Source organism: Zootoca vivipara, chromosome 9, assembly GCF_965207765.1.
Source record: "Zootoca vivipara chromosome 9, rZooViv2.hap1.1, whole genome shotgun sequence".
NCBI classification, from domain to species: Eukaryota; Metazoa; Chordata; class Lepidosauria; order Squamata; family Lacertidae; genus Zootoca; species Zootoca vivipara.
In genome coordinates this window covers 35,981,188-35,996,116 of record NC_142592.1, presented here as the reverse complement: position 1 = coordinate 35,996,116, position 14,929 = coordinate 35,981,188, and the positions used below count along the sequence as shown (strand labels likewise).

At 44.2% G+C, this 14,929-nt stretch overlaps 1 long non-coding RNA gene across 1 annotated transcript in view; it reads left to right on the top strand.

Moving 5' to 3' along the window:
* Positions 1-14,929, top strand: part of LOC148684593 (uncharacterized) — a 178,013-nt gene that overhangs the window by 81,631 nt on the left and 81,453 nt on the right. The window contains exon 2 of the long non-coding RNA XR_015945940.1: positions 1,094-1,205. This is a non-coding gene — a long non-coding RNA (uncharacterized LOC148684593). The remainder of the gene's footprint in view (positions 1-1,093; positions 1,206-14,929) is intronic.

Below are 14,929 nucleotides of genomic sequence, written 5' to 3'. Positions count from 1 at the left end.
AGGCAATTGACCAGGAGAATAAGAGTGTCCCTGGGGCTGCATTAATTTCCTCCTACTTGACCCACGGCATCAAAAGAAGCAGGGAGCCCTGTAATCAGTCCAAGCCCCTCTCACTTCATAAGTGTGACAAAGCAGTAGTAGCAAATACACGCTCTCTGCACCCTGGGGAGGTGAGGGTGGGAGTGCAGCTGATTGCATATTTATATGGAAGGGAGTCAGGAAGGATGGGAAGGATGCAGAGAGAGGAGTGCTTTTCCAAATGCTTTCTATTGAGACACAGCTCTTATCTGTTTACTGATGCCCACAGCGTCGTTTGCATAGATAGCCCTGTTCTGTGATTGCAAAGCATCAACAATGGCAGGAAAAGATTGGACTTGATGCCATATGTGGAAACTAATTTAGTAAGAAATTGCACAGCGACAAGGCAATGATGCTTTATTTTAAATGGCAGATGCCTCATTAGTGATGATTTATTTAGATGACCTTCTCAGAGTGATGCCAATTCTCTCCCTTCTTCCCAAGCCCCCTCCCATCTCCCATCTCCCTGCGAAATATTCCTTAGGAAGCAGAAGGAAACACCTCTCATCTAAAGTTCAAACTGGCTTAACCTTTCTGCGCCAAAACATTTCAGTAACACAATACTTCATAAGGTTTTGCATTGGGTTTAGACTCTGAGATTAAAATTTACAATGTGTATGAAACTGAACAAGAGCAATGTTTTGCTGCATGTCTCATTTGTGAAGCAACCCCTTTCCTCGTGTTGTTTTAATCTTAAAACTGGGACTAGCTGAGTAAAAGGGTTGCTAGAGACGTGCAACACAGTCAGAAAGGCTTGTGTTGTGTCATAAGGTGTGTTTTGGACATTACCCAACTACCATACAAAATATCACCATTTGACTTTGGGGTTGAAGTTGATACATTAGCAAAAGGCGTTGGGGGTGTGTGTGTGGAAAATTTCCCAGTAAAAGTCAGCATGTCCTACCGGCTTCCTGAAATGTTAGAATTATCAGGAAATGGCAGCATTCACAGAGTTTCTGACATTTACCAAAATGTATTTTGATTATGTCTTTTGTTCTGCTTTGTTTTGTTCTAGAATGTGGCAGACTTTGGAGGGGAAGGGACATACACAACCAGTTTGGCAATTCCATGTGTCCTTTTGTGGGCTGGAGCCCCTAAAGGACAGCATTGCAGTCAACCACTAGCAGGTAGGATATTCCTGACATTTGTTTATAAAGGTGTCTAATTGCCATATTTATATTAAACATGACTGAAGGAAAGTAGTTAGGGAGCAAAGGTTGCCTATCGTGGGATTTCAAAGCTATCTAATATTTTTCTCTTAATTAAAAGTTTCCCCTGAAGGGAGTCATGTCTTTTGACATGTTGCTCATGAGTTTTGATAGGCATTATCTTCCTTAGTAATGGTAACAGAACATGGTGTAGATATTACTGACTAATGTTGCTATCCCTACGGGGGACCCGATCCCTGGTGTCATTATCATATTTTGTTTTATTCAGAAACACCTTCAACAGAACCATGGCAAACTGTTATATAAAGGCAATAATTAGCACTGGATCAACTGTTTGCATTTTCACATCAGTGATTTCTCTCTCCCTCTGGAGCAAATGTTTGTTGCTAGGTTCTTATTTTCTAATTTGCACTGCAATACCCAACTTGAAGTTAGAATCCATGTGGCATTCCGACTTCGCAGATAAATATATGATTATACACAAACACATCAGGTGTACTAATTTAAGAAACAAGATCAAGCTTGATGGGCTATATTGGGCGTGAGGAACTGGATCCAACCAGAGAATTGGATTCTGATCTTCCTTAAACCTGTGGGCCAAGTTTGATGGGTGGGTGGAGCTGCCCACCAGTCACCTGACTTCACAGTGATGTCGGGGCTAGCAAAGCATTGTGCAGTGTGCTATGCAAGCTTGTAAAATGTGGTCCATTGAGCTTTGACTGGTTTGGGTGCGGAGCTTCTGGGATCCTGCAGCCGGTGCCGCAATTATGAAGTCCAACGGAAGGAGAGAGGCAGAGGGAAAACCAGATTTTGGCACCGCAGAGTGTGCTACTGAAATTTGAGGTGCCAAAGTCCACCACTGATTGTTGGAAGCTTCTGTGCACAGTGCTAAGCAAAAATGGGCCACCTTAGATCATTCTGGCATCAGGTTATTGCTCTAGAAAGTCATGGCTCTGTGTAGCCAAGCTGTAGGGAGCCTGCGACCCATGTGCTCCATTTGGCGAGCAAGGCTGTTTTTGTCAAGAAAAGTTTCCCACATTTTCTCTGCCACTACATAATACATAATACACCTTACTGCATTATTGGAACAATTTCTTGTGCTGCACATTGGGATAGGTGGTCCCATTCTGTCTCGAGATGGGGGACCTTTTAAGTTGCATAACCTCCCTTCTCGTGAGGCTACAACTGCTAATTTGGTGATTAATTATCTATATTTCACACTGTTTATTTGACAACGCTTAGATTAATTTCTCTTTCCAAGCAAATCACATTTAGGGATGCATTTGCATATCTTGATTGCTGTTTAATGTCCTGGCTATCATAGCGGTTTTTCTGCCTACTCAGAGAAGAGTTTGTTTTTATTTTTATTTTTAAAGTAAACAGGGAATGGTTTCACGTTACAGTACTGCCATAGCTGCCAAGTTTTCCCTTTTCTCGCGAGGAAGCCTATTCAGCATAAGGGAAAATCCCTTTAAAAAAGGGATAACTTGGCAGCTATGAGTACTGCATTGCAGATTGCTGGATGGACATACCTTTATTTGAACAAAGAATGAGCTTGACCATAATAAGGATAATAGTTTGACCTTCTTGGCTTTACTGTATTTGATTAAATATTCCAGTAAATGTTGCTGCCTTTGGCTTCATTGGAAGGAAGGGAAAGGTATAAATTTAATAAAATATTCAATAAATAAGTGAAAATAAGGCTATATATTCATGTGTGTGTGCATGCATGTGCATATACCACAATCATGCATTTAAAAATGGAAGGCAGAGCAATATTACTAGATCAGAGGGAACGATAATACCCAAGCACTTCCATTCTGTCATTAGCAGGGTGGAAGATGAAAGGAGAGTGTTGTTGTTGTTTAGTCATTTAGTCGTGTCCTACTCTTTGTGACCTCATGGACCAGAGCACGCCAGGCACTCCTGTCTTCCACTGCCTCCCGCAGTTTGGTCAAACTCATGTTGGTAGCTTCAAGAACACTGTCCAACCATCTTGTCCTCTGTCGTCCCCTTCTCCTAGTGCCCTCAATCTTTGCCAACATCAGGGTCTTTTCCAGGGAGTCTTTTTTTCTCATGAGGTGGCCAAAGTATTGGAGCCTCAGCTTCAGGATCTGTCCTTCCAGTGAGCACTCAGGGCTGATTTCCTTAAGAATGGATAGGTTTGATCTTTTTGCAGTCCATGGGACTCTCAAGAGTCTCCTCCAGCACCATAATTCAAAAGTATCAATCCTTCGGCGATCAGCCTTCTTTATGGGCCAGCTCTCACTTCCATATATCACTACTGGGAAAACCATAGCTTTAACTATACAGACCTTTGTCGGCAAGGTGATGTCTCTGCTTTTTAAGATGCTGTCTAGGTTTGTCATTGCTTTTCTCCCAAGAAGCAGGCGTCTTTTAATTTCGTGACTGCTGTCACCATCTGCAGTGATCATGGAACCCAAGAAAGTAAAATCTCTCATTGCCTCCATTTCTTACCCTTCTATTTGCCAGGAGGTGATGGGACCAGTGGCCATGATCTTGGTTTTTATTTTTATGTTGAGCTTCAGACCATATTTTGCCCTCTCCTCTTTCACCCTCATTAAAAGGTTCTTTAATTCCTCCTCACTTTCTGCCATCAAGGTTGTGTCATCTGCATATCTGAGGTTGTTGATATTTCTTCCGGCAATCTTAATTCCAGTTTGGGATTCACCCAGTCCAGCCTTTCACATGATGAATTCTGCATATAAGTTAAATAAGCAGGGAGACAATATACAGCCTTGTCGTACTCCTTTCCTGATTTTGAACCAATCAGTTATTCCATATCCAGTTCTAACTGTAGCTTCTTGTCCCACATAGAGATTTCTCAGGAGACAGATGTGGTGATCAGGCACTCCCATTTCTTTAAGAACTTGCCATAGTTTGCTGAAAGGAGAGTAGATTTTCATTCCCCCCCTTGCTGTTGGCCTCCCCCTGCATTCACACTTAAAGAGGTTTTCTCCAGGACAATATGAATACTAATACCAATAATTATTTTATCATTATCCCATCCATCTAACTGGGTTTCCCTAGTCACTCTAGGGGACACTTTCTGTTCTACACCAGGGGATTGGTCCAGAGTTTGGGGAGAACCAGCACCAGTAATTTCAATGTTGGCTAAGAGGGTGTGCTTCTAAGGATGGATCTCCTCCTCTGAGAGTAGCCTTCCTTCCCTGCTCAGGGTACATCCACACTCCTGCTTGCCCCATCACCTTCCCCTGGAAAACCTGCTGCTTACTGCTGGATCAGAGCAAACGTCAGTCAGGGTTTCTGAGGACTTTCTCCAATTCAGTGCTAAAGAGTGAGTTTTCTGGGAGAGCAGTGGGGCAAAGGCAAAACTGCTCAGACTTATGCCTAGAAAGCATGAGGCAAGTGGGAAATTGGTCAGACATGGGGGCAGCAGAAGTGTGGAGAAGCCCTCAGAGGGAGAAATATTCTGAATACTATAGGATGCCTTTGCAGGGACCTTTGGGATTGTGCCTTAAACCTTTTGAATGGAAACGTTCCCTTTGATAGCATTTGGGTCCAAAAGCAGACCATCAATGTAAGAAGCCCAAATCCACGTGCATTATATAATTATATGGATTTGCAGACATTCAACACAAATTAATCCATTGAATCTGAACTCTTACACAGTTAATGATTGCTCTCGAGCACCCATAAATCTGTTTTTCAGTTTCACGCAGCCACAGTTCAGAGCTCAAGACTTTCATTGCTGGCTAAAGAAGAGGGAGTTTTTCCAGTATCCTGTGCCCATTTTGCACTACTACTTCTATGCCCACATGGACTGATTGTCCTTTTTCTGCCTCAGTAAAAAAACAACAACAAACCACTGTGCTCCTCGGCTCCACCAACTCTTCAGGGCTCTTCTGATTCATACACATTTCCAGAATATACACATTCTCTTGAATGTGGAAAAGTCCATCTCCTGGGAACAATCTGCAGTAGTCTTTATGATAACAAGACCCAATATTTCCCATTCAGATGGAGACAGCCTCTAAACACTATCACAGCACCACAGAATACAGCCTCGGTCCAATATACCTGAAGAGCGTCTCCTCCCCCATCATTCTGCCTGGACACTGAGGTCCAGCCCCGAGGGCCTTCTGCCGGTTCCCTCGCTACGAGAAGCCAAGTTACAGGGAACCAGGCAGAGGGCCTTCTCGGTAGTGGCTACCAACCCTGTGGAATGCCATCCCACCAGAGGTCAAAGAGAATAACAATTACCAGACCTTTAGAAAGCATCTCAAGGCAGCCCTGTTTAGGGAAGCTTTTAATGTTTGGTGGATTTCTGTATTTTAATATTTTGTTGGAAGCTGCCCAGAGTGGCTGGGGGAACCCGGCCAGATGGGCGGGGTATAAATAATAAATTATTATTATAGCACAGCTGAATATATTTGAGGCAGCAATTTCCCTCGCTATGATTTTCTTTCATGATATGTAAACATTCCCCCTGTAAACATTTTTGGTTTGAAGCCAAAATAGGATGGAGATCGTAAAGGTAAAGGTAAAGGGGCCCCTGACCATCAGGTCCACTCATGTCCGACTCTGGGGTTGCGGCGCTCATCTCGCTCTATAGGCCGAGGGAGCTGGCGTTTGTCCACAGACAGCTTCCGGGTCATGTGGCCAGCATGACAAAGCTGCTTCTGGCGAACCAGAGCAGCGTACAGAAACGCTGTTTACCTTCCCGTTGGAGCGGTCCCTATTTATCTACTTGCACTTTGATGTGCTTTCGAACTGCTAGGTGGGCAGGAGCTGGGACCGAGCAACGGGAGCTCACCCCGTCGCAGGGATTTGAACTGCCGACCTTCTGATCAGCATTCCCTAGACTCTGTGGTTTAGACCACAGTGCCACCTGGGATGGAGATCATAGTCCAGAGTTAATACAGACACTGCCTATACAGTACACATGTACATGCCCCATTTAATCAATGCTCTGCTGCTGCTCCCCCATAAGAGGAAAAGGACAACTATGATCCAACTATAAAATATGAGCCTTGAGAATTTCTGTGCACAACCTTTTAAAATAAATATTAATGTTTGAATAATCATCCTAAACTTGCGTGCATATACGCAACAAGAGAAACATGACAGTTTATGAGATGCTGCTATGAGAGTATTAGACTGTTTACCAATGTTTTTATGGACAATCACCACAGTTTCACAATACTTCATATAGAGCAAACACTAAAAGACCTGATGTAGGCAGATATTTTTCCAATTCCAAATTATAAAGTACTTTAAAGTTTGTGGGAATCAAAACTTTAAAGTTCAACCAATCAGTTGTCTGGAATATATTGTATACTTCTTTTATACCTGATCATGATTAGCAATATGTATGCATATGTGCTGTTATGAACTCCTTAAATTAAGCAAAATGAATCACTTTGTTGCTTGAATCGTCCTGTTGCACGGAACAAATAAAATAAGCCTATGTTCATGTGTCTGAACATGCAAACAATAAGCGCACCGGGGAGGAGGAATCTTAGCCGCAAGCTTGGTGCCTGCCTGCATGTTTGCCCATCTGCAGTGCCTCTCAGTGTGCATGAACTATGTGTGTAGGTTTGAATGTGTGGCTGAGGCCCATGCTTGCAAGGACTCTGGCATGGGCGTAGGCAAAGGGGGGCAGCTGCCCCCCCTAGAAGCAAAAATATTAATGTATTTTACAGACCATAACCAGCACTTTTCCCCTCCAAAAACTGAAGTGGAAAGGGCTTTGCTTTAGCAAGAGCAGCTAAGTCTCCGCTTGCTGGGGGGGGGGGAGAGACACAGCAGTAACAAAAACACATCAAATAAATAAAGCAAAGTGGCTACCAGTAGTTAAGCAGTTAAGACAATGGAGCATATATCCCCAGGCAAGATTCGATAGCTGACCATTTTACCCTATTGTTCTTAAGTGGGAGTTGTTAATGAGCATTCAGGAGCATTAAGAGTTCTATTGGCGATTTAATGAGGGTGCAGACTCAGAGGATTCAATTTGACTAAGGTGGCTCTGCAAGGCTAAAAAGAAGTGAATAAGAAAGGGGGGGCTGTAGCTTTGACAGACACAGTGATGTTTATAAAAAGCATTGGTGTTCCAGTCTGCCCCTCCTCCTGCATCTGTATACTGTAAATCAGGGGTGGCCACCTCCCAAGAGACTCTGATCTACTCAGAGTTTAAAACTGAGGGTGATCTACCCCCTTTTGGGGGGTTCAGGTCAAAGCTGTTGAGTTTTTTTTAAGGAAGGGAAGCCCTGTTTTTTGGGGTTTAGGTCAAACTTGTTGAGCTTCTTTTAGGAGGGAGGGAGGCCCATTTTTGTTTAGGGCTTCAGGTCATAGTTCAACTTTTTTGAGGGAGGAGGAAAATTTTGGGTGAGCTTTTTTTAGGGGTGCCAGTGACCTACCAGTGATCTACCACAGACATCCAGTGATCTACTGGTAGATCACAATCTACCTGTTGGACGTGCCTGCTGTAAATCAAGCAGAGAGAAAGCTGCTTACAAGGCTCCTGTACATGCAGAGTTCCAGCATCACAGTGTCACCCAGAGGCACCCACAAATATGAGTTATCCCTCTCCTTTCTTCCTTCCTTCCCTCCCTCTTCCATCCTTAATAAAATACGGGGGGAGGCAGATAAGCCCCACATAGAAAGCCCATCAACATGGGGGGATGACTCTTTCAAATACGGTATTTACCAGTAATTGGGGGGGGGGGGAGAGGCACCTAGGCCTCTAGGAGTTGGCTGCTATGCCTAGGAGTAGGACAATTCAAGAAAGCAGAACGATGCATATGGTATGGTAATATATCAATAGAATCGTAGAATTGTAGTCGGAAGGGACCACAAGGGTCATCTAGTCCAACCCGCTGCAATGCAGGATTTTTTTCCTAAGGTGGGGCTTGAACCATGGTTGAAATATTATGCTGATATGCAGCAACACCTCGGAGCCGTCGTGGCTGCGGCCATGCCTTGCCTCGCCCTTGCCCGCCCTGCCACCCCCTCTCGCCTGCCTGACCCTCCCGTCCTCTCCAGCCAAGCAGGGTAGCCGCCAACGCTACCAGCCCCAGAAGCACAAGGTGGCCGCTGCTGCCACCGCCACGATGTCATCAGGCCCGTTGGCCCTTTAGCCCCGCCCACTTTGTGGCCCCTCCCCTTCTGTGCCTTGGCCCCGCCCCTGAACGACCATGGCTTGCCCCCCCCCTAGTTTTGATCCTGGCTACGCCCCTGGACTCTGGCATCATGTATGAGCCTTTACACGTGCCCTTTGCAGAAAGCAGCACAGGACAAGGCTTAACTCCGTATTTTACACCCTTCTGTGTATATTCCAACGTTTGAACCAGGTTCTTGTAACTCGCTCTGTTTGCAAGGCTGTTTCCAGCTGTCTGGCTCCCACCCACCAGTTCTGAGAGCTTTCCTAGGGCAGCTGTTTACAGAAGAACTCTAGCCTTTTGGGTAGAGGCATGAAACCTTGGGGAGAGAACATCTGATTGTTGGGAAGTCAAAGTGCTGTGCAGAACTCCATTGTTGCACACTGTGGTTTGAAGAGCTGGCAATTAGCTGATCATTGACACTTCAAAGTGACATCCCGAGCTCTTTGCAAAAGGCTCACAAATAAACCTGCACTGTGCTTTGAGGTCCCAGTGATCAGCCAACTGCAGCACTTCAGAAGCCAGGTGTGCAAAACTTCTGAAAGCCCAAGTGTAGAGCCTCTTGAATATCAGACAATTGTCAGTTCTTCAGAAGCCCCGTTGGACTCAGCCTGGGTGCCCTTTTACCTGCCCACGCCTGATGATGTCAGGTGACCAGCAGGTGTGTGTGGCTTGGCCAAAGTAGTCAGGTGACCTATTTAGGCCCACAGACTGGAGGTTCCTCACCCCTGATCTATACATCCAGCAGGGGGAGGGAATTGTACTACTGGTATGCCCGGCGGACACCATGTGCAGAATGAAGGGGCCATTGTTGGGTGAGAATTATAAAGCCCAGCTGCCTCTGCCCATGTGTGGTTGGTGTGGCAATGCAGTGTATAGCACAGTGATGGCGAACCTATGACACGCGTGTCAGACGTGACACGCAGAGCCCTCACTGCTGGCACCCGCGTCGCGCTGTTGTTGTTGTTCCCCCCCCCTCCAATTTGTTCTCCCGCTCCTCCTCATGCTACAGCTTGTCTCCACTGTTAAAACCCAGATCCTTTTTTTGGGTGGCCACAGATTGTGTTCAGCGATTGGTCTGTTTTTCAATTTGCTGAGTCAGTGGCTGTTTCTGATTGGGTGCAACAGGTTCGTTTTTTAACCCTTTCTGTGCTTTTTTTGGCGCTTTGGCAGACTATGTCGGTGCTGCGTGTTAGTTCCAGCGAAGGTATTATTCACCATTTATTTCTGTTCTCTCCCCCCCAAAAAATGTGCAGCAGCTTTGGGGCACCCCCCAAAAAAGCAAAGCAACTTTTGCACCCCCCCAAAAGCTCCAAAACTTTGGTCAGCAGCTCCCCCAAAAAAGCTCAACAACTCTGGGCACTTTGTGATAAATAAGGGGTTTTTGGTTTTGTTTTGTTTTGTTAAATAATTAGTTTTTGGTTTATTAAATACAGTTATATATTACAATTATACATTTTTGTTATTTAAACTATAAATATTGCAAAATTATGGTTTTTTTCTCGAAGTGACACACCACCCGAGTTATGCTCGGTTTTTGGGCAAATTTTGACACACCAAGCTCAAAAGGTTGCCCATCACTGGTATAGCACAAGATGAGTTTATCCATAGCAAGCACAAGAGAAAGGGAGGAGAGCCTTTGTTTTTGTTATTTGTGAGAAGAAACAGAAGGAATCCAGTGAGATTGCCACTAGTATCTTAATTGTTTTCCCATGTTATACGACCATGTGAGAATGATAATGATAATGTTAACGATAATGATAAATTATTTATACCCCGCCCATCTGGCTGGGTTTCCCCAGTCACTCTGTGGCTTCCATAGTTCATGTATTGCTGAGTTCCATTTCAAAGCATGAATGTTCATTACTAAAACTTTTGCTCTTCTGCGTCATGCACCCACCTCCATCTTTCCTGTCTTCAGCATTCTCTTTCAAAAGCAAGGGAATTTAAAAGGATGATGAGCAAAATGGGTTCTGTTGTTGTGCTCGCCCAATTTTGGCTGCTTTAGTTTTCAGTTTAATGCTTGCAGAGGAAGGCTGAATGGATTTAATTAATGTGTCTAAAATTATGTATTTCAAGAGCTATAAACAAATGTACTTGCATTTATTAATATAAAAAGCTATGCAAATGACTGCTCTTTTGATTGTAGCAGTATCAGAAAATTAAAGTAATGATACACTGTGATTAATTGATTCAGGATGGGTTTTGTTGAGTAATTTTGTGCTTAATGAGGTTCCATCTATTCAATTTTGTTTTCCATTTCCACTTGTTTCACTCCTGGTCTTCCAGAAAACATGAATTTTTAGAAAAAGCAATGAATAACTTTATAAAATATTGCTGACCACAGAGACTTGGTTTTTTAAAAATAACTCACCTTTTCAGTATGAAGCTGAAACATGTTAAATACTTTAGTCAGTGCTTTTTTTCCTTAAAAACATGTTTAGGGGTACTCTCATTTTCCTACTCATATTGAAATACTGCCCCTCAAAGAGGCCAAACTTAGGTTCACAAAATGTTTAGGGGTATGCGTACCCCTGCGTTCCCCCCAGAAAAAAGCACTGACTTTAGTCATTCAGAATGAGTTGTCTTAAAACCTTAAGAGCATCAGATAGTCAATTAATAGGGCATGGATACATGCTGAAGGGAGGGGGGTGGAGTGGAGTATACATTGAAGATATGTTAACACTGTAAAAAAACATGCCAATTTTTGCCATCTAGCGTCAAAATGGCATCCACTTGTATCCAGACATAAATGAAAACCTGTGCCTTAATCGAAGGAAACATAATGAAAAAATTGATTATGATATGTTGACAATTAAGTTCAGTTGTGAACGACTCTGGGGTTGTGCACTCATCTCGCTCTATAAGCTGTGGGAGCCGGCATTTACTTTCCCGCCGGAGTGGGTACCTATTTATCTACTTGCACTTTGATGTGCTTTCGAACTGCTAGGTTGGCAGGAGCTGGGACCGAGCAACAGGAGCTCATCCCGTCGCGGGGATTCAAACCACTGACCTTCCAATCAGCAAGCCCTAGGCTCAGTGGTTTAGACCACAGCACCACCCGCGTCCCTTATGATATCTTAAGTGGTGTCTAAATACAAAGCAAACAAAAAACTTTCCAAAGCACACAGTAAATGTTCTACTCTTTTTTTTTTGTTCAATCAGTAAGTAGGAGCAGGAGCAAGAATCACATACTCCTGTGATCCTCAGGGTTTTTTTTAAATTAAAAAAACTGATCAAAGTTTCTATTGGATTCAGTCCATCTTATGGTACTCGGCTTCCTCTGTTTCCCCACTTCGGATTTTGTGCAACCAAAAAGGAAAGTCACCTTGGCTTTCTGATAGCAGGGAGAAATTTGCTCTCTCTTTTTATCCTGACAGAAAATCACTGCACTCTCCATTGGCCTGGCTATCACATGCACCGTGGCTTCAAAACCATCCAGCAGGAGATTGATTTCTGCAAATGGAATCAGGCGTATGGCAGATGGAAGTCATATCTTCCTGGCCGAATCTCACTCCTCTGTGTAAGCGATCCTTCTCACATGTGAAAACACATTAGCTTGGTGAGGACAGTGGGGAATTGAATCATGACATAATCCAGGGATATCTTCTGGAAGCAGAGGAAGTTACTTGGGCTAATGGATTGATTGATGAAGGCAAAGAAACCACAAATGAATATAAGAGATGTTCAAATTAAAAGAAAATTCAATTCACAGACTGAAGCAGCATTTAGATCACAGTCATGATCTCACGGAAAACAGGCGAAAGTCAGGAAGTCCTTCAGGCAAGAAAATGACCTGTTTCGACTCTAGGATTTCTCTGACTTGGCTTGGTCTATGCCAGAAGTATTAATGTTGCTAAAATGCAATTAGATATGCTCAGTATTAAATTGTGCACTATTCCAGGACATTTAGGCAAAGAGCTCGAGCACAATAACTTGAAAGAGAGTTTATGATGAAATCATACAAGCCGAGCTACATGCTTAGAATTGTTGAATGGTACAGCTATTCTGATTTTTAAGCAAACAGTGCCTAAAGCAAGGTTATATTTTACATATATGGAATACTGTTCATACTGTATATAGCATATCACAGAGAAGCCTGTGCTATATTTTTTCTGTGCTATGGTTTCCACAGACTTGCTTTTAACATACAACATTCTACTATTCTGTTCCCCACTTGCTTTCTGAAGTGATGGTGTTCAGCGTAGTGGTTTTTGCATTGGACTGGAACCTGAGAGACCAGGATTCAATCCCTTGCTCAGCCATCACTGGGTGACTTTGGACTGTCACAATCTCTCATCCTAACCTACCTCACAGGGTTGTTGTGAGGATACACTGGGGAAGAAGAGAAGCATGTATGCCACCATGAGCTCCCTGGAGGAAAGATGGGATATTAATGTGGTAGGTAGGTAGGTAGGTAGGTAGGTAGGTAGGTGGACCACATGGTATTTCTGAACACATAGTTTGGCTCCAATACTGTGAGCTGAACAGGATTTCAAGTTGTGAGAAATCAACTTTCCAAAAGTAATAGGTAGGGGTGTGTGTGTGTGTGTGTGCATGCAGGTACAACAAAAGTGTCAATATTTTATGTGCTGCTTGCTGTCTCAAATCTGGCAGTAGATATGGGTGACCCTGGAGCCACCATGGGTTATTATGACACCACCCCCACCATACCCACACCCCCTTGAACATCAAGACAGGTGCAGGAAGCGAGGGAGGGCCTATGACTCCATGGCTGTTGATAAGACACCATGTACTCTCTCTCTGCTTAGGAATACAAAATGGTCATGTGATCCAAACAAGGATTCCATTCCCCATCTTCAAAGTCTCATTGATCTTGGCAAAGCACTAACACCAGAAGCATAAAAAGGGCTTTGGCTATCTCATGCTCCAGTGCTTCTAACATCCCCACACAGTTGTTTATGTGTCAGTTTCAGCCGTGAAACTATCCGAAGGTCTTATCTAAACTGAAGAGCCAGCATGACCAAGGATGGCAGGAACAACTTGCAGATTGGCCTGGGGAGATAAAGGCAATCAAGGCTGCAGGGAACGAGGAAGGACTGAGTATTAATAAATCTAAAGCCAGACACCCAAGGAGAAGAAAGAAGTGCTGTTGGTGAGAAATGGGCATGTGTCAGCAAGTAACCAAGCAACCACAAGTGCAGGCAAACGCACCCACATCATTTCCTCAAATACCCTTCTTAATGTTTTCTGTTATGAAGCTTCTACTTTAGCTTGCACGAGGAAGCTAAAATTTTGGGGTGAAGGGGGAAAACCATTTCCCTTTCCTCAGCAGTGAGAAGGTTTTGAACCATGTGCCTAATTGGGTCTACCCAGCCCAAGCCGTACCCACTCACCCCACACCTGATACCATATATGCCATCAGCTGTCAGACAGGTAAAGATGGAACAGGTAGGAGCCTTAGAGTGCATTCCTGATCATTCTTTGGCAAACTGTGGTTTTATCCAGTGCCTGTAAAACTTGGCACCAAATGCAAGCCTGGCAAAGATTGGTTCCACTCAGGAATTAATCCCTGCCAAAAGTGTATGGGGTGTGTGTGTGACATTTGCTCCGATCAGTTGGTCCCTGCTGGGATCAGCTACACACCGAAGTATCAGGAATGCTGGAAGGCAATGCGACTTGAATTCAGATCACACTGCAAATGGGAAATGACTTGCCTGACCCCATGTCACCATCAGGTGATTGACAGGGGGTGTGCACCAATAAAAGTCAACCCTATCTAGTAGGATCAGTGGTCAGGGATGATGGGAGTTGTAATAATAATATAATAATAATAATAATTTATTATTTATACCCCGCCCATCTGGCCGGGTTCCCCCAGCCACTCTGGGCGGCTTCCAACAAAACACTAAAATACAGAAATCCATCAAACATTAAAAGCTTCCCTAAACAGGGCTGCCTTGAGATGTCTTCTAAAGGTCTGGTAATTGTTGTTCTCTTTGACCTCTAGTGGGAGGGCATTCCACAGGGTGGGTGCCACTACCGAGAAGGCCCTCTGCCTGGTTCCCTGTAACTTGGCTTCTCGTAGCGAGGGAACCGCCAGAAGGCCCTCGGCGCTGGACCTCAGTGTCCGGGCAGAACGATGGGGGCGGAGACGCTCCTTCAGGTATACTGGACCGAGGCCGAGGCTGGAGACCCAAGTTTGGGAAACTGCTTTAACTGGACTTCGATGCCTCCTGGGGAAACAGGCTCTTCCTTTTTTATACTTAAAGGAGAGCACATGCCTTTCCCAAGACGCAGACGACAGGCTTTCATTAAGGAGAAGAGCACATCGAGGGCAGCTAACTTGCTTCATGCAGAGTGATCTATGCCATTCAATTACAGAACTTTCTCATCTGCCCTTGCTGCCCGCAGTCCTAAATAACTACCTTGTAATAGCAGGCTGTTATTTATGAGTGGCGAAAGGCACTAGTAAGTTTTGAAATGCTGTGTTCCACTGACATTTGCTCACTAAAAAAATATTAAGACAGAGAATGACTCAGAGGTTTTGAAAGCGCGCGCGCACACACACACACACAC